At 43.8% G+C, this 20,358-nt stretch overlaps 2 pseudogenes across 1 annotated transcript in view; both read right to left on the reverse strand.

The window, feature by feature from the left end:
* Window positions 1-1,492: 1,492 nt before the first annotated feature.
* Window positions 1,493-2,285, reverse strand: LOC146673287 (uncharacterized; annotated as a pseudogene).
* Window positions 1,493-20,358, reverse strand: part of LOC146673286 (uncharacterized) — a 37,686-nt pseudogene continuing 18,820 nt past the window's right edge. Inside the window, exons 2-3 of the transcript XR_014910439.1 lie at window positions 5,341-5,481; window positions 1,493-4,890 (exon numbers count right to left, since the gene is read on the reverse strand). The product of XR_014910439.1 is annotated as an uncharacterized LOC146673286 (transcript). The remainder of the gene's footprint in view (window positions 4,891-5,340; window positions 5,482-20,358) is intronic.

Raw genomic sequence — 20,358 nt, forward strand, 5'->3', positions numbered from 1 at the left:
TGGATGCACATGCCCAGCTCCCAAATTGTACCCAAATACTGTACCTCCCTCCATCCAACCATACACTTCTTTGGGTTTGCCATCAGCCCTGCCTGCCTAAGGTTCTCTGGGACCGTGACCAACCACTGCACATGCTCCACCACTATGAATCACTATGAATGACAACATCATCGAGGTAGGAAACAGCATATGCAGTGTGAGGACGCAGCTGTCACTCCAGCACGTGCTGGAAAATGGCCGCGGCTTCAAACAAGCCAAACGGAAGTGTGACAAATTGGTACAAACCATAAAGAGTGGAGAAAGACGTTTTTGATGATAATAATAATAGAGGCAGCACGGTGGCACGATAGTTAGCACTGTTGCCGCACAGCAAGAAGGTCCTGAGTTCAATTCCAACATCAGGCCGGGGTCTTTCTGTGTGGAGTTTGCATGTTCTCCCCGTGTTTGCGTGGGTTCCCTCCGGGTACTCCGGCTTCCTCCCACCGTCCAAAGACATGCAGCTTGTGGGGATAGGTTAATTGGAAAATCCAAATTGCCATTAGGTGTGAATGTGCGAGTGAATGTGAGTGCGAATGGTTGTCTGTCCCTGTGTGTTGGCCCTGCGACAGACTGGCGACCTGTCCAGGGTGTACCCCGCCTCTCGCCCTATGACAGCTGGGATAGGCTGCAGCGCCCCCCGCGACCCTGAAAAGGATAAGCGAATGGATGGATGGATGGATAATAATAATAATAATAATAAATGCATTTATACAGTGCTTTTGAGATTCACACACTGGTGGAGGTAAGCTACAGTTGTAGCCACAGCTGCCCTGCGGCAGACTGACTGCGAGGCTGCCATTACACGCCATCGGCCCCTCTGGCCATCACCAGTTTTTGTCTTTGGACTGTGCAGACAAGGGAATCTGCCAGTAGGCATTGGTTAAATCCAGCATCATAAACAACCAAGGAGTGCTTATAAAGTCCAGGTCAACCTTTGGCATGGGATAAGCATCAAACCATGAGACCTTGTTCACTTTGTGATAATCATCAAAGAACCGTATAAAACTATGTGCTCACTTCTTAATTACCTTGAAGTACCTTAAACACAACCGGCCCCTCTCAAAACCTGGGACAACTCATCTGGCAAACAGATAAGCATAGGAGACCAAACACTGAGGAACAAATCCTCACTTCATCCTATGATAACAGCATTTTCACCATTTCAGCCAATTCCTTTTTTCACAATTTGTCTCTTCTGCTCAGGCAACCTGTTAGGCCATGGACACACTTTCATGCCAGGCTGCATTTCAAAAAGGTGCACAACACATCTGCAAACTGCTGTTGCAATGAAGGAACAACAGCTTTATTGGAATGTGTGAGATGTTAGTCACAAAGCATTTTAAACATACTCTCTGTTCAGTGTGAGTCTCCTCCTCTGACAAACCTCCACATGTACCACTGAAAACAGTTAAATTAGTTTGAATCGGAAACAAACTACTTGTTCTGAGACCAATTCTTTGTTTTTCACACCAAACTATTTAATAAGACAAACTTTACACAGAGTTAATCAAATATAACTAATGCTTTAACATTATCAGGATTTCATAATAAAAACTACACGTTCCATCTGAACTCTGTGGAGCCTGATCTCAAGTCCAACTCTGAAACCAGAAGAGGATCTTTCTCTCTCTTCAGAGTCATTGTGATCCAGTGATTTCAGTCCTGCATGATCAGGCTGATGTTTGCACAGAGCAGATAATGAAGTGAAGGTTTTTGCACATTGGTAACAGTGAAACAGTTTATTTACAGTGTGGGATCGTTTGTGTTCGGAGTATGAACTGAGATTCCTGAAGCTCTTGTCACACTGGTCACAGCTGAAGTTCACTTCCATGTGTGTACGTTCATGTTTGTTACGATGACCTGATTCTGAGAAGCTTTTGTCACAGTGTCTGCACTTGCATGGTGTCTCTCTTGTGTGGATTCACTTATGATTGTTCTTTAAGCTCACGTGCAGTGGTGAAGGATGACCCACACTAGTCACAGGTGTGCTTTTTGACCCCAATGTGGAAGAGTTCGTGTATTTTTAATGTACTTGGTGTGTGGAAGCCTCTTCCACATTCTTTGCAGTAGTTCATTTTGTCTCCAGTGTGTCTACGTTGATGTGGTTTTAGGTCCCGTTGATGATTGGAAGTTTTTCCACAAAGGTCACAGAGAAACTCTTTCCCACCACCACAGTTTTCATAATAAAAACTAGAGATGGACCGATCCGATATTACGTATCGGTATCGGTCCGATACTGACCTAAATTACTGGATCGGATATCGGAGAAAAATAAAAAATGTAATCCGATCCATTAAATATCACGAAAGCACCTCACAAAACTTGCGACACGCCGTAACTCACCTCAGAACGTTAGCACGTCGGAGCAGTATGCATCACGTGATACAGCGGCTGTGGCATGCGGGACCTGTCAGTGGTCTGGATAGCATTTGGAGCTTTGCTAGCAACCCGGCATTTCATCTCCGACAAAGTTATCCCCGAGAGAAGTAAAGCAAGTGTGTAAGTCCATCTCTGAATGTTTGTAAAGCATTCCTGCGTTAAGCTTAACAAACGATATATGGAGCGACTGCCTCTTCTTGCTGCTACTTCAATCATGAAACTGCTTAATGATCAGCTGATCGGCTTTTCTGTCGCGAGTCCGTCTCTCTTGTTTGATTTTGGCCGACTTTGCACCAGAAGGAGGAAACCAGCGGCTGAACAACAGCAGCACGTTTAAGCTTGATCAGCTGTTGTTAGAATTTATTTAATATTACTTTCTACACCAGGATCTTTTTCTACGTAGCTGACGCTGGTAACTGTGCAGGGGCGGATCTAGCAAAGTTTAGCCAGGGGGGCCGATAGGGCATTAACAGGGAAAAGGGGGCACAAAGACATATTTTTCTTTCTTATTCTCATTTAAAATGTCTAGCTTTTAATAAATAATTATCTGACACCCAAAGTTTTAATTTGATGTAAAATGAATAGAAGTCAATTACTGTATATAGTAACTATTAAGTCTAATATACCCTCATAAGCTATAGTACTTTTTCCTTTGGGAAGGTACCATCTGTGCAGTCTGCAATTTTGTTGAAGAAAGATGTTGAATCTATTTAATATTTCTTGAAAAATAATTGATTTCTGTGCATTTTTTTTCACACTGCATCAAATTAAGGTTGATTACGTCGATTAAGCATCATGAGGTGGCGCGTGAGGGGTGGTTCCCTATTTTTTATTTATTTATTTTTGTTGTTGCTGGGAGTTGGAACCCTATTAGTTAGGTTGCTTAATATTTATGCTAAGTACTCTTTAAAATACCAGAATAGGGAGGATGGTGTAGGTTTAAGTTTATTAGATTGATCAGTATTGCTGAACTATGAAATATTTTTTTTTGCATTGAGGTATAACAGAATAGCTTTAGTGTAGTTGTTGTTTTAAACTTGAGTATGAACTTATACAAAATGCAGCAAGATATTTAAAAAACAGTTTTGTTGATTAAAAAACACTATATCGGATTCAAATCGGTATCGGCAGATATCCAAATTTATGATATCGGTATCGGACATAAAGTGGTATCGTGCCATCTCTAATAAAAACTACAGATTCCATCTGAACTCTGTGGAGTTTACTGATGAGACTTGTTCCAAATAATCAGGTTAGAATTACAGGATAAAAAAAATCAATACATATCTCACAGTAACTGCACTTGTAGAGTTACTTTCTGGTGTGGATCTGTTGGTGTTTATTCAGGTGATGTGGAGATTTAAAAGTCTTCTCACACAGGTCACATTTATAAGGTCTCTCCTCAGTGTGGATAAACATGTGTTGTTTTAACTGTGAGTCTGTTGCAAACAGTTTCCCACACTGATCACAGCAGTAAACATCATTTCCAGTGTGAATCCGTAGGTGACTATTTCGGTTGTGTTTGTCGTTGAAAGTTTTTCCACAAAAGTCGCAGCTGTACGCCTTAATTCCAGAGTGGGTAACTAGATGCTTCTGCAAGTGGCCATTTTGAGCAAAAGCTTTACCACACAAGCCACAGATGTACTCTTTAACTCCACTGTGAATGAGTTGGTGTTTTTTTAAGCCTCCAGCCCGTCTAAAAGAATTTCCACACAAGTTACAGCTGTACGGTTTTACTCCACTGTGGATGACATGATGTGATTTTAAGTCTTTAGCTTGGGTAAAAGTCTTTCCACACAAGTCACAGCTGTATGCTTTAACGCCACTGTGGATGAGTCGGTGTCTTTGTAAGCCTCCAGCCTGGGTAAAAGACTTTCCACACAAGTCACAGCTGTAAGGTTTAACTCCACTGTGGATGAGTTGGTGCGTCTTCAAGCCTCCAGCCCGTGAAAAAGACTTTCCACACAAGTAACAGCTGTACGCTTTAACTCCACTGTGGATGAGTTGGTGTTTTTTTAAGCCTCCAGCCTCGGTGAAAGACTTTCCACACAAGTCACAGCTGTACGCTTTAACTCCACGGTGGATGAGTTGGTGTCTTTTTAGGCTTTCAGACCAGGTAAAATCCTTCCCACACTCATCACAGCTGTAAGGTTTAACTCCACTGTGGACGAGTTGGTGTAATTTTAAGCTTCCAGCCCGGTTAAAAGACTTTCCACACAAGTCACAACTGTAAGGTTTAAGTCCACTGTGGATGAGTTGGTGTTTTTTTAAGCTTCCAGCCTGAGTAAAAGATTTTCCACACTCACCACAGCTGTAAGGTTTAACTCCACTGTGGATGAGTTGGTGTATTTTTAGGCTGTCATTCCGAGTAAATTCCTTCCCACACTCATCACAGCTGTATGTTTTCTCTCCCTTTCTTCTGTGAGGTTTGTCGGCCTCCTGAGAGCACTGTTTTTCCGCCTCACGTTGGTCCTGCAGTGACAGAGATACAAACAGAGGCAGTGAGTGAAATGCAGTCGTGGAACAAACTGTAACTCCCTCCATTAGTGGAATTTAATGTGACAACAAACACATTGTTGGTGTATTTCCAACACCTTCTGGTGATAGTGTCACATTACAATGATGTGCAATGAGAGTTGTAATGAAAATGACATTATTGAAGAAATACTGATAAGTGGAGAAAATCTTTTACTTCATAAAAAGTTTTGAGTTCAACAGATGATATTGTTGTTTCAATATGTGCTGATAAAATATGATCTTTGTATTTTCTTCTAACTTCAGTGGTTTTTGGTTGTGAATGTAGAGTCTGTATATATGGAGGAGCCCAGGATGGAAAAGATAAAGCTGCTGTTAACGTGTTTTAAAAACCAACCAGCTGTGCACACAGTTTCAATAACAGTGTAACTGTGATACTTTTCTCACCTTCTGTATTGAAGTCATTGTTTCCTCTGTAGTGGCTGAGCTGAGTCCAAATGGCTGAAATTGTTCCTATGCTGCACCACCAGACTCTTGTCCTCCTGTTACTCAGCTGGGACACAAAAACTATTTAGACGTATTTTATCCCTGACAAAAAGAAGCAGAGCAAATAAACATTACTACACTCCTCAGTGACAACAGTACCTATAAAGCTTCAAGGTAAAACCCCAGAAGCAACTACAAATAGAAAGTCATCAGTTGCATACAAGAACTTGAAAGGTAAAAAGCCACTGACTGTCCTGTATGTCACCGCCTTTAGCCAGGGGATGCTACACCCTGTATATATGTCAATATTACATAGTTCCACAAAGGAGTCCCGCTCAGACTCATTGGTAGCAGTATAAACTCAGCCAACTACAACATTTCCAAGCACCTCATTACCATCCTAGCTCCCCGTGGATGGTAATGAGGTTTTCAAAAAACATTTCAAAAATCACACAACAGCTGTATGTTAGAATTTATTCAGAAATCTCGCAGTCAGAACATGCTATATCATGCTTGGGTAACTAGCAAAACTAGCAAGCTAACCTCCTGCTAACTCGTTTACCGCATTAAATGTAATAAATTCTGTTTTCATGAATGCCTGGATGTTAAACTTCATAGTTACACCTGGTAAAGCACCAATGCTGATCTTTTTATTAAAGATGAAAGAATTTAGACAGTTTTAAACTCTCAGTGATGCCGCAGTGTTTGTTTAACTTTGGGACCTGAAATGGTTTAGGACCCAGATTATTCCCAGATTTGCGAGCACCTTAGTCGGACAAATCCGGGAATAACGATGGCCCGCTTGTATGTTCTACAAAAAAAAAAGTGCTTTGTTGTGTATCTGACTGACAAACACAAAACCAGTCAAGTGGCACCATTTTTACAAACCAATTCTGATTCATCCGTTTCACTCAACAATCCGCTTTCCTCCGGTTCTCATTCAATGCTGCCGCCGTGCTTTTTCGGCCATGTGTGTATGAACACAAAGGCACTGTGCATGCGCGTTTTACCCATATTCTATCGCGATATTTCATTTTCTTATTGTTGTCTAACAATGCATTACTGTGAACGGCCCAGCCCTACCTTCAAGTTACACACTATGAAAGGCAACAACAAGTTTAATATTCAGAAACCTAAAGTATGTATCAGCAGCAGAATGGAGCTAAAAATAAATGTTTGTTTCAGTTTTATGAAGCTTTGAGTATTTTGGATTAGTAGTACTAACTATTAATGTTTGTTACAGGTGCAGAATTCTGTGATCAGTGGAAAGGCCAGGCTTGCATGTACAGATGAGCAACGCAGGTGGAATGCAGGGACAGCAAAGAACCTTGAACCTAAACGTCTAAGCCAGATAAACTTCAGACATCACAGGGCAGAGCAGCAGTACGATGTGAACTCCCGGACTGCAGTGACACAAACTCTCCCTAACACACCATATCACCTTACACATCAAGACTTTATTGACAGCGTTAGCAAAGCACAAGTGGAGCCACTTTTCCTCCTCAAGAACACATTGATTGGAAAGTGTTACAGTGCCTCGCCATCTGCAGGTCCTCACCGCAACAGTTAAGTTGATGAGTAATTCTTTCAGCCACACCAAGCACATAAGCACTTACAAACTAAGCTGTATTCCATGCAGGGCATTCTACCAGGCATATATTCAAGTTTCTGAAAAGCAAGCAGAACAATTACAAGAAGAAACAAAAGAGCAAAGTGCATCTGATTTGTGGCACAACTGTAGGAAACTCAGACTTACAGCAAGCTCTGCTAAAAAAAGTTCCAGTACGTGCCACCACAAAAAATGACAAATTTTTATCTGAGCACATGTACCCTTCTTTTCGTGGGAATTATGAAACAAACTATGGTAAATAAAATGAAGAGCTTGTCATCAGCTGAAAGAACAGGGTATGAACATCCTTCACATGGGTAGTGTTATCAGCATCCAGGAGCCATGGCTCTCTGCGAGTCCTGACGGGGTCATTGACTCAGATGTGCTTCAAGAAATAAAATGTCCTGTGCCAACTTATTCTTCAATCACGGAGTAGCTTACCCAGAAATGCAGCGATATCAAACTGGTAGATGGAGAGCTGCAGCTGCAGAAAACTGGCAGCAGAGGCTATTACATGCAAGTGCAACTTACAATGTTTTGCACAGGGCTCAAGACTGCCACACTTGTGATCTGAACACCTAGTGAGCATGTTTCATTTACAGTGCAATATCATAAACCATTTTTTCATTCTAAAAAAAGTCACAAATGTTGGTATTTTTGCAAAGGTTGCCTTTAAAATTTTTACCTGAGTTTTCATGCAGTTGCAAGCGCTTTAAATGAATGATAAAATAATTGCCTCTAATAACTCTGTTAACATGTTCTGCATAAACACAAACCTAAGGCCTTTACAGCCCTTGGGGCTAATCTCTCTGGGACAATTAAATGAAGCCATATATAGTTTTGGCAGCATGTGGCTGGTGTTAATTACTAACCATGGGTGTAAACTTTCATTAAAATTGAGACTTTGCTGCTAATAACCAGCTAGTGCTGATACTAACGCCATTCACCATAGGCTATTATTTAGAAAAAGTATTTTCGTGATTAATTTGTGTGATTAAAATGTGAAACTGTGGCAAACCACATTTAGACTTTCACTTACCGGTGTTGTGCCAAAAGATGATCGCCTGCCTAAAACTGACTTCCAATGTTTCCGTTAGGGCTGCTCAATTAATCTAATTTTAATCACGATTACGATCTGGGCTTTCAACGATCATTAAAAATGACTGAGCCGATTATTAGCCCCTCCCTCATTTATCCGCGACACCTTAAAGGCCGGTCCGTGAAAATATTGTCGGGCATAAACCGGTCCGTGGCGCATAAAAGGTTGGAGACCGCTGATTAAGAGCACCCGAGGGAAGCTCGGAAAGCTAAGCAGAAGTTATTTGGAGAGGAGAGTGACTGCCGTTGGCTGAAAAGACAGGTAAAAAAAAACTTCAGTGGTGTTGCACACTATTTTATATTATTTTTTAAAGTCATTGTTAACCCTTTAAAGCCGGTCAGAGCAGCACGCTCCGTTTTGTGTAACTATTTTTTAAATCCCTGAAGAACCCTGAACCGTGTAAGCTAGCGCAAAAATTTGTTTTGCATATGAAACCGGAGGAGTTGTACTTACATGTTGTGCCATCAGCTTGCCCTCGGTCACGGTTGCCTTCCACATAAAGCTTTGCAAAAATTGCATAAAAAGCGCTTGCAGGAACAAAAACATAATATTCCAGAAACACGCTTTGCCGATCCGATCAGCTGTTCGTAACACTTCCCACAGTGAAACAGAGGTCAGCGCGAACTATCACATGTCCGCCATTTCCTGGCCGAAACCGGAAGTGACGTCATTTTCGCAGAAATTGTAGTTTTTTACTTGTAGGCCTTAAAAGCCTATACTGGTCATGTTTGATTTTTCTGAATAGTTTCTGGGATGCTTAGAACTCGAACTGCACTGCTGGAAATAGTTTATTTTAATGCACCTGCTGTTTTCTTTGCAAATTTGCATCATAGGATTGTTTTGTTGTTTTTCCTGCAGTATATAAAAATTGGTGTATCTCCAAAATAAAACTATGAAGACACTCAAAATAAGTTTCCTGTTATTGTAAACTATTTTTTGCAACTTTTTTGTATTTAAAGCTTTGAGGGATAAGCCTCTTAAATTTCTCCAAGTAGAAATATATGTAAAATATACAAAAAACGATTTTCAATTTTTTTTGTAGTTTATTGCACTTTTTTGCAATTAATGTAGTTACTATGGACTTAATGCATACATATTATTAAAATATGGGCTATAACAGTTGTATAGCAACTTGAAATGCTCCCACAAATGGCACTACAGCATGTAAAAATATAATATAAGCTCTGGCGGACTTGGTTCTATAGTAGGTCTTAAAGGGTTAAATAAATATCGTCAAATAATCGAGATCTCAATTTCAGTGAAAATAATCGTGATTATCATTTTTGCCATAATCGAGCAGCCCTAGTTTCTGTGTATTTTTTATGTGTAATATCTTTACGTATGTTGGTAAATAGACTTCGGTGAACAGCATTTACAAAGGGGTTGTATATAGAACTCAAAAATTATCTGTTTTTTCAAGTATCTTTACAACTCTGTGTTATTGTACTTACATTATAACCAATCCGGTCCTTTATCCCACTTAACATATTTTTTCAGAACTATTGTAATATTTGCTGCCATTTCTGCTGTCCTCTTGGCCAACTTACTCTTACAGAAGACATTTTTAATGTTAATGACATTTTTTTAACTGCATAAATAAAGGTTATATAAAAGTCGCTGCCAAAAGCTGATTGCGCCTTCTACCTTGTTACACGAATGTTGTTTGTGGCTCAGTATGACTTTGTGTCATCCATTAGGGATGCATTTGACATATGTTTCACATATTATAGCCCAACAAGTTACTTATAGCAGTTTAAAAACGAGTAAACACTTTTTGGCAAATACCGGAAATCAGTTTTTGGCAGACAATCACTTTTTGGCACAACACCGGGTACAGATTCTGTGTTTTTGTTCGTGTTACTGGAAGCTGTCACACTCAAAGTGGTCCAAGTGAGTAAATGGTAAATGGCCTGTATTTGTATAGCACTTTTAGTAGTCCCCCCTAGGGACCCCTTTACACACCCAGTCATCAACCCATTCACACACACATTCACACACTGGTGGAGGCAAGCTACAGTTGTAGCCACAGCTGTCCTGGGGCAGACTGACAGAAGCGAGGCTGCCATATCGTGCCATCGGCCCTTCTGGCCAACACCAGTAGGCGGTAGGTGAAGTGTCTTGCCATAGGACACAACGACCGAGACTGTCCAAGCCGGGGCTCAAACCGGCAACCTTCCGATTACAAGGCGAACTCCCAACTCTTGAGCCCCAATAGCTTTCTTCTTTTCTTTCTTTCTTTTCTTTGGTGGTCATAGCCCAGATAAAACTCCGGGTCGGGGTGTTGCTCTGTGGGCTTTTTATCGATAAAACGAAAGGAGCAAACATAAATTCTCTTTGGAGGGTGTTTGAGTCTTAAAGCTGCCAGCCACGCTAGTTTCCCATCCTCCTTCCTCGGCATAGAGTGCAGTGCGTAGGGCGGTGGGCACGGACAGGCCTTTCTAAGTTGTTGATGCTCAAGGCAAAATGTTTCTAATTCGTTTTTCAGTTTCCTTGAAGTAACAATGCTGGGACCTTCCTGCACTCTTGGTGGCGCTGTCACTTGGTGTTCGCTCGCTCTGCGGTAGAGTATCACTTCCTGTTCCTGCTCCAACACAGTGGTGTTTCTGAGTAGCTTATTTGCTTAGCAATTTAATTAACAACTTTTAAATACATTCTTTTTTCAGCCGAAGACAGCGTAGGCCCCGCTAGCTGTTCCCCCGGCAGACCCCAAGCAGCTGGGGAAAAAGGGCAGCTGGGTGACGGTGAGGAGGAAGCATAGTCCTAAACAGAAGCCCCAGGTACACCACCAACCCGTTCATGTGTCTAACCGTTTTTCCCCACTCGGCGACACACCCGCCGGGAGTCAAACTCTGGTAATTGGTGATTCTGTTCTCAGACATGTGAAGCTAGAGACACCGGCAACCATAGTCAATTGTCTTCCAGGGGCCAGAGCAGGCGACATTGAAGGAAATTTAAAACTGCTGGCTAAGGGTAAACGTAAATTCAGTAAAATCATAATTCACGTCGGCAGTAATGACACCCGGTTACGCCAATCGGAGGTCACTAAAATCAATATTGAATCGGTGTGCAACTTTGCCAAAACAATGTCGGACTCTGTAGTTTTCTCTGGTCCCCTCCCCAATCAAACCAGGAGTGACATGTTTAGCCGCATGTTCTCCTTAAATTGCTGGCTGTCTGATTGGTGTCCCAGAAACGATGTGGGCTTCATAGATAATTGGCAAACCTTCTGGAGGAAACCTGGTCTTGTTAGGAGAGACAGCATCCATCCCACTTTGGATGGAGCAGCTCTCATTTCTACAAATATGGACAAATTTATTAAACCCCCCAAAATATGACTATCCAGAGTTGGGACCAGGAAGCAGAGTTGCAGTCTTACACGCCTGTCTGCAGCTTCTCTCCTCTTGCTACCCCCCCAAAAACCCATCTCCATAGAGACTGTGTCAGCTTCCAAAAAGACAAAAGACAAACTAAAATCCAGCAACAAACAACTTAAACATAAACAATTACAAAGAAAGAACAATACGGTATCCACATCTGAACCAAAGAGTAAAACAGTGAAATGTGGATTATTAAATATTAGGTCTCTCTCCTCCAAGTCTCTGTTAGTACATGACTTAATAATTGATTATTTTGATTATTGAATTGATTATACAAATTTTATTTACTCTTTCTTACAGAAACCGGGTTGCAGCAGGATGATTATGTTAGTTTAAATGAATCAACACCCCCGAGTCATTCTAACTACCAGAAATCTCGAAGCACAGGCCGAGGGGGCGGTGTGGCAGCAATTTTTCACACCAGCCTATTAATTAATGAAAGACCAAGACAGACTTTTAATTCATTTGAAAGCCTGATGCTTAACATTGTCCACCCGTGCTGTGAAACTCAGAAACCAGTCTTACTTGTTATCATCTATTGTCCACCTGGGCCTTACACAGCGTTTCTGTCTGATTTCTCAGACTTTATATCTAATTTAGTTCTGAGCTCAGATAAAATAATTATTGTGGGTGATTTTAACATCCATGTAGATGCTAAAAATGACAGCCTCAACATGGCATTTAATCTGTTATTAGACTCAATTGGTTTCTCTCAAAATGTAAAAGAACCCACCCACCACTTTAATCACACTCCAGATCTTGTTTTAACATATGGCATAGAAACTGAACATTTAACAGTGTTTCCTGAAAACCCTCTCCTGTCTGATCATTTCCTGATAACATTTACATTTACAATAATTGATTACACAGCGGTGGAGAGTAGACTTTATCAAAGTAGATGTCTTTCTGAAAGCGCTGTAACTAAGTTTAAGAATATAATCCACCCACTGTTATCATCTTCAATGCCCTGTACCAACACAGAGCAGAGCAGCTATCTGAACGCTACAGAGGTCGATTATCTTGTTAATAATTTCACCTCCTCACTACGTACGACTCTGGATACTGTAGCTCCAGTGAAAACTAGGGTTTCTAATCAGAAGTACCTGACTCCGTGGTATAATTCTCAAACACGTACCCTAAAGCAGATGACTCATAATCTGGAGAGGAAATGGCGTGTCACAAATTTAGAGGATCATCATTTAGCCTGGAGAAATAGTTTGCTGCTTTATAAGAAAGCCCTCCGCAAAGCCAGAACATCTTACTATTCATCACTGATTGAAGAAAATAAAAACAACCCCAGGTTTCTCTTCAGCACTGTAGCCAGGCTGACAAAAAGTCAGAGCTCTTTTGAGCCAACCATCCCTTTAACATTAACTAGTAATGACTTCATGAACTTCTTCACAAATAAAATTTTTATCATTAGAGAAAAAATTACCAATAATCATCCCACAGATGTAATATTATCTACAGCTACTCTTAGTACCATTGATGTTAAGTTAGACTCTTTTTCTCCAATTGATCTTTCTGAGTTAACTTCAATAATTACTTCCTCCAAACCATCAACGTGTCTTTTAGACCCCATTCCTACAAAACTGCTCAAAGAAGTCCTGCCATTAATTAATTGTTCGATCTTAAATATGATCAACCTATCTCTAATAATCGGCTATGTACCACAGGCCTTCAAGCTGGCTGTAGTTAAACCTTTACTCAAAAAGCCATCTCTAGACCCAGCAGACTTAGCTAATTATAGGCCAATCTCCAACCTTCCATTCATATCAAAAATCCTTGAAAGAGTAGTTGTCAAACAGCTAACAGATCATCTGCAGAGGAATGGTTTATTTGAAGAGTTTCAGTCAGGTTTCAGAGCTCATCACAGCACAGAAACAGCTTTAGTGAAGGTTACAAATGATCTTCTTATGGCCTCTGACAGTGGACTCATCTCTGTGCTTGTCCTGCTAGACCTTAGTGCAGCATTCGATACTGTTGACCATAATATCCTATTAGAGCGATTAGAACATGCTGTAGGTATTACAGGTACTGCACTGCAGTGGTTTGTATCATATCTATCTAATAGACTCCAATTTGTGCATGTAAATGGAGAGTCCTCGTCACACACTGAGATTAATTATGGAGTTCCACAGGGTTCAGTGCTAGGACCAATTCTGTTTACATTATACATGCTTCCATTAGGCAGTATCATTAGAAGACATAGCATAAATTTTCACTGCTATGCAGATGACACCCAGCTCTATCTGTCCATGAAGCCAGATAACACACACCAATGAGTTAAACTGCAGGCATGTCTTAAAGACATAAAGACCTGGATGGCCGCTAACTTTCTGCTTCTTAATTCAGATAAAACTGAGGTTTTTGTACTCGGCCCTGAAAAGCTTAGAAATATGGTATCTAACCAGATTCTTACTCTGGATGGCATTACCTTGGCCTCCAGTAACACTGTGAGGAACCTTGGAGTCATTTTTGACCAGGATATGTCCTTCAACGCACATATTAAACAAATACACTCAACAAAAATATAAACGCAACACCTTTGTTACTGCTCCCATTCCCCATGGGATGGACGTAGAGACCTAAAATTCATTCCAGATACACAATATAACCATCCCTCCCAAACAGTGGTCACAAATCAGTCCAAATGTGTGGTAGTGGGCACATCTGCTATATTGAGATAATCCATCCCACCTCACAGGTGTGCCACATCAGGATGTTGATCTGACATCATGAGTAGTGCACAGGTGTACCTCAGACTGCCCACAACAAAAGGCCACCCTGGAATGTGCAGTTTTGTCTCACAGCAAAATGCCACAGATGCCACAAGCAATGAGGTAGCGTGCAATTGGCATGCTGACAGCAGGAATGTCAACCAGATCTGTTGCCCGTGCATTGAATGTTCATTTCTCAACCATAAGCCGTCTCCACAGGCGTTTCAGAGAATATGGCAGCACATCCAACCGGCCTCACAACCGCAGACCTCGTGTAACCACACCAGCCCAGGACCTCCACATCCAGCAGGTTCACCTCCAAGATCGTCTGAGACCAGCCACCCAGACAGCTGCTGGAACAATTGGTTTGCACAACCAAACAATTTCTGCACAAACTGTCAGAAACCGTCTCAGGGACGCTCAACTGCATGCACGTCATCCTCATCGGGGTCTTGACCTGACTCCAGCTCGTCGCCGTAACAGACTTGTGTGGGCAAATGCTCACATTCGATGGCGTCTGGCACGTTGGAGAGGTGTGCGCTTCACGGATGAATCATGGTTCACATTGTTCAGGGCAGAGGGCAGCTGAGAATGTCCCAGTTCTTGCATGGCCAGCATACTCACCAGAAATGTCACCCATTGAGCATGTTCGGGATGTGCTTGACCGGCGTATACGACAGCGTGTACCAGTTCCCACGAATATCCAACAACCTCGCACAGCCATTGAAGTGGAGTGGACCAACATTCCACAGGCCACAATTGACAATCTGATAGACTCCATGCGACGATGTGTTGCACTGCATGAGGCAAATGGTGGTCACACCAGATACTGACCGGTTCTGGGTCCCCAGACCCCCAATGGCGCAAAAAACTGCACATTCCAGGGTGGCCTTTTGTTGTGGGCAGTCTGAGGTACACCTGTGCACTATTCATGATGTCAGATCAGCATCCTGATGTGGCACACCTGTGAGGTGGGATGGATTATCTCAATATAGCAGATGTGCCCACTACCACACATTTGGACTGATTTGTGACCACTGTTTGGGAGGGATGGTTATATTGTGTATCTGGAATGAATTTTAGGTCTCTACGTCCATCCCATGGGGAATGGGAGCAGTAACAAAGGTGTTGCGTTTATATTTTTGTTGAGTGTATGTAAAACTGCTTTCTTCTATTTGCGCAACATCTCTAAAATTAGAAATATCCTGTCTCAGAGTGACGCTAAAAAACTAGTTCATGCATTTATTACTTCCAGGCTGGACTACTGTAATTCATTATTATAAGGATGTCCAAAAAACTCACTGAAAAGCCTTCAGCTAATCCAAAATGCTGCAGCAAGAGTACTGACAGGGACTAGAAAGAGAGAGCATATTTCTCCTGTTTTGGCTTCCCTTCATTGGCTTCCTGTTAAATCCAGAATTGAATTCAAAATCCTGCTCCTCACATACAAGGTCTTAAATAATCAGGCCCCATCTTATCTTAATGACCTTGTAGTACCATATCACCCTATTAGAGCACTTCGCTCTCGCTCTGCAGGCCTACTTGTTGTTCCTAGAGTATTTAAAAGTAGAATGGGAGGGAGAGCCTTCAGTTTTCAGGCCCCTCTTCTGTGGAACCAGCTTCCAGTTTGGATTCAGGAGACAGACACTATCTCTACTTTCAAGATTAGGCTTAAAACTTTATTTTTTGCTAAAGCATATAGTTAGGGCTGGACCAGGTGACCCTGAATCCTCCCTTAGTTATGCTGTAATAGACGTAGGCTGCCGGGGGATTCACATGAAGCATTGAGTTTTTCCTTTCCAGTCACCTTTCTCACTCACTATGTAATAATAGACCTCTTGTCATGGTCCGGAGTCTGCGACTCCGTGTTTATGTTTAGTTTATTAGTATTCTGTGGTTTTGGTTACCTTGGGTGTTTGTACTCTTCTGTTTCATGGTTCATGTTCCTATGTTCTGTGTCCCCCAGTCTGTGTTAAGCTGGTGTGTTATGTCATTGCGTGTATGTGTTTCCTGTTTTATTGTGAAGGTCTGCATCTTATGTCGTCTGTGTTGTTTCCGCTCGGTCTCCCTGCATCTCTCCATGTGTATTTCCCCGGATCTCTCTGCATCTTTGTTTCTGGTTGGTTTTGTTAGTTTCTGGTTGGTTTTGTTAGTTTTACCCAGTTTAGGTTTCCGGGTTCATGTTTTCCCACCATTGCTGTTAGTACCCACTCCTGTAAATAAATACTCACCTGCACCAGAGCTGCCGCCTTTTTGGTCCTTTCTACAACTCCACACGGCTTGCCCCGGCAAACCGTGACAGTACGAACCAGCCACCATGGACCCAGCGGCAGTACATCCGTCCGAGGAACTCCGGGACGACGTTACGTATAACGTGGAGATTCTCCTCGGGCTGTGGCTTGAGAACCCTCCAGAGGAGCTTCTCCGCACCAAGAAAGTCGGCTACAACGGCTCTTTTCTGGCCTGCCATGGCTTCTAAGCTCGCTTCCTCCGACAATGCAGACTTTTCTCCGGCACACACCTCACCTCCTCTCAGCCACTCCTGCCTCGCTGCCCGACTCGCCGGATGTGATCTTGCCCGGCCCGTCGGAGCCGTCTGCGGGGAGGAAACGCAGATCGCACCGCCAGCGCGCCACCCCACAGCCGGACGTTCGGGCTTCTAATGCGCCGGCTGTGGTGAGTGAGGACTTTTTTCCATTTTCGGACTGTGTGACTGTTCATTCAGGGGCGGTGTTCTGTGCGGCAGATGATATTGTGAACAGCATATCACCTGCTCAGCAGCCACTCTCAGCTCAGTTTCCAGCGTCACCCTCAGTTCAGTTTCCAGCGTCACCCTCAGTTCAGTTTCCAGTGTCACCCTCAGTTCAGGCCCCCGTAGCTCCATTGCCACCTGTAGCTCAGGCCCCCGTAGCTCAAATCAAATCAAATCAAATCACTTTTATTGTCACATCACATGTGCAGGCACACTGGCACAGCACATGCGAGTGAAATTCTTGTGTGCGAGCCCCACAAGCAACAGAGATGTGCAAACACAACAACACAAACGAGCAAAATACAAGAATGGCCAACCTGAAACTAATAAATATATGTACAATATATAATAGTGTATGCATTTCTGGATGTGTATACTAAATATTTTCCTACGTGTGTGTGTGTGTGTGTGTGTGTGTGTGTGTGTGTGTGTGTGTGTGTATACACATTTTTACAAATTAAATAGTAAAAAAAATAAATAAAATAATAATAATAATAATAATAATAATAATAATAAAATATATAAAATATACAGAGTTGAATATGTGCAAAACAAGTGGCATTTATATACAGTGTGGAGTGCATAATGTTGAAGTTCCAGTAGTGGAGGTGAGGTGTCTATGACGTGTTCAGCAGTCTGATGGCCTGGTGGAAGAAGCTGTCTCTCAGTCTGCTGGTTCGGGACCGGATGCTGCAGAACCTCCTTCCTGATGGAAGCAGTCTGAACAGTTTATGGCTGGGGTGACTGGAGTCCTTGATGATCCTCCCCGCTTTCCTCAGGCAGCGCTTCCTGTAGATGTCTTGGAGGGAGGGAAGCTCACCTCCAATTATCCGTTCAGAGCACCGCACTACTCGCTGGAGAGCTTTGCAGTTGTAGGCGGTGCTGTTGCCATACCAGGTGGTGATGCATCCAGTGAGGATGCTCTCAATGGCACAGTGATAGAAGGTCCTGAGGATGCGGGGGCTCATGCCGAATCTTTTCAGTCTCCTGAGACAGAAGAGGCGCTGCTGCGCCTTCTTCACTGTTTTGTTTGTGTGTACTGACCACGTAAGATCCTCAGCCAGATGTACTCCAAGGAACCGGAAGCTGCTCACTCTCTCCACAGCAGCGCCGTTGATGGTGATGGGGGTGTGTACTTCTCTGCACCTCCGGAAGTCCACTATCAACTCCTTTGTCTTTGCGACGTTGAGGGTGAGATGGTTGTCTTGACACCAGTGGGTCAGGGCGCTGACCTCCTCCCTGTAAGCCGTCTCATCACCGTTGGTGATAAGACCCACCACTGTAGTGTCGTCCGCAAACTTCACAATGATGTTGGAGCTGTTAGTGGCTGTGCAGTCGTAGGTGTAGAGTGAGTACAGGAGAGGGCTCAGTACACACCCCTGTGGAGCACCAGTGTTCAGTGTGATGGGGGATGAGGTGATGCTGCCCAGTCTGACCACCTGGCGTCTGTCAGACAGGAAGCTAAGGATCCAGCTGCAGAGGGAGCTGCTCAGTCCTAGATCCTGCAGTTTCCTGTCCAGCTTCGAGGGAACGATGGTATTGAATGCTGAGCTGTAATCTACAAACAGCATTCTCACATACGTGTCTCTCTTCTCCTGGTGTGACAGGGCAGTGTGTAGTGTCAGGGCTATGGCATCATCAGTGGACCTGTTGTGGCGGTATGCAAACTGTAGAGGGTCCAGTGAGTCGGGTAGTGAAGAGCAGATGAAGTCCCTGACCAGCTTCTCGAAGCATTTGCTTACGATGGGGGTCAGGGCTACAGGTCGCCAGTCGTTCAATGAGGAGATGGTGGAGGATTTGGGTACAGGGACGATGGTGGCCATTTTGAAGCAGGCTGGGACTACAGACAGAGAGAGGGAAAGGTTGAAGATGTGTGTGAACACTCCAGCCAGCTGAGCCGCGCATGACCTGAGGACGCGGCCGGGAATCCTGTCCGGACCAGTAGCTTTGCGCGCGTTCACCTTCCTGAAGCACTTCCGCACATCCTCCTCAGACACAGTGTGCGCACTGACGTCATCCGCGGTGCGCACACTGTCCGGTCTCATGGTGTTCGCTGTGTCGAATCTAGCGTAGAATACGTTTAGATCCTCACACAGAGAGGCCGTGGTCTGCGGTGTGCTGGTTTTCCCTCTAAAGTCTGCGATCGTGTTTAGTCCCTGCCACATACTCCGAGGGTTGTCAAACTGTTGCTCCACCCTGTCCCTGTACTCACGTTTGGCTGCTTTGATCGTCTTCCGGAGTTGGTAATGTGCGTGTTTGTAGTCCGATGTGTTCGCGGAGGCAAAGGCGGTGTTCCGTGCCACGCGAACATATCCGTTAATCCAGGGTTTTTGATTTGGGAAGGATTTAACTGTTCTGGATGGGACGACATCTTCCACGCATTTCCTGATAAATCCACAGACTGAGTCTGTGTATTCATCAATGTCTCTGGCGGCCACGTGAAACATTTCCCAGTCCGCGTGATCAAAACAGTCCCGCAGCGCAGACTCCGATTGGTCCGTCCAACAGTGCACCGCCCTCCGGGTTGGAGCTTCCTGTTTCAGCTTCTGCCTGTAGGCGGGCAGGAGCAGGATGGAGCAGTGATCTGATTGGCCGAATGGGGCACGGGGGAGGGCTTTGTACGCATCCCGGAAAGAGGTGTAACAGTGGTCGAGTAGCCTGTTTCCACGTGTGTTAAAAAGGATGTGTTGATGGAGTTTTGGTGAGACTTTCTTCAGGTTTCCCTTATTAAAGTCTCCGGCTGTGATAAACGCTGCCTCTGGGTGTGCGGTTTCCTCACTACTGATCGCGCTGTACAGTTCCCTGAGTGCAGGGTCAGTGTCGGCTTGTGGGGGAATGTAAACAGCCGTAATAATCACTGCTGTAAATTCCCTCGGTAGCCAGAATGGCCGGCACTTAATCATCAGGTACTCCAGGTCCGGTGAGCAGAAGGATTTGACCGGGTGCACGTTCGCATAATCACACCAGCTGTTGTTGATCATGAAACACACACCACCGCCTCTGCTTTTCCCAGTAAGATCCTGTGACCTGTCCGCGCGGTGCACGGAGAACCCCGGCAGTTGTATTGCGGAGTCCGGTACTTTGTCCGATAGCCAGGTTTCTGTGAGGCAGATCACGCAGCAGTCCCGCATCTCTCGCTGGAATGAGATCCGTGCCCGAAGCTCGCACAGCTTGTTCTCCAGAGACTGCACATTAGCCAGTAATAAGCTGGGTAATGGTGGTCTGTAAGTGCGCCGTCTCAGTCGAACCAGAACGCCAGATCTTCTCCCTCTGCGTCGGCGTTTGCGGCCTCCAGGGCCAGAGAACAAAGGCGTCTCAGGTGAGATGAATGGGGGGTCTGCAAACGGAGCGTCCGTGTAGCAAAACTTGAACTCCGGAAAGTTATAAGAAAGACCGTCTTTTATGTCCAGTAAGGTTTGTCG

The sequence above is a fragment of the Rhamphochromis longiceps genome, linkage group LG3, assembly GCF_057381845.1.
Source record: "Rhamphochromis longiceps isolate RC_006_pf linkage group LG3, R_longiceps_female_GT1.1, whole genome shotgun sequence".
Lineage (NCBI taxonomy): Eukaryota > Metazoa > Chordata > Actinopteri > Cichliformes > Cichlidae > Rhamphochromis > Rhamphochromis longiceps.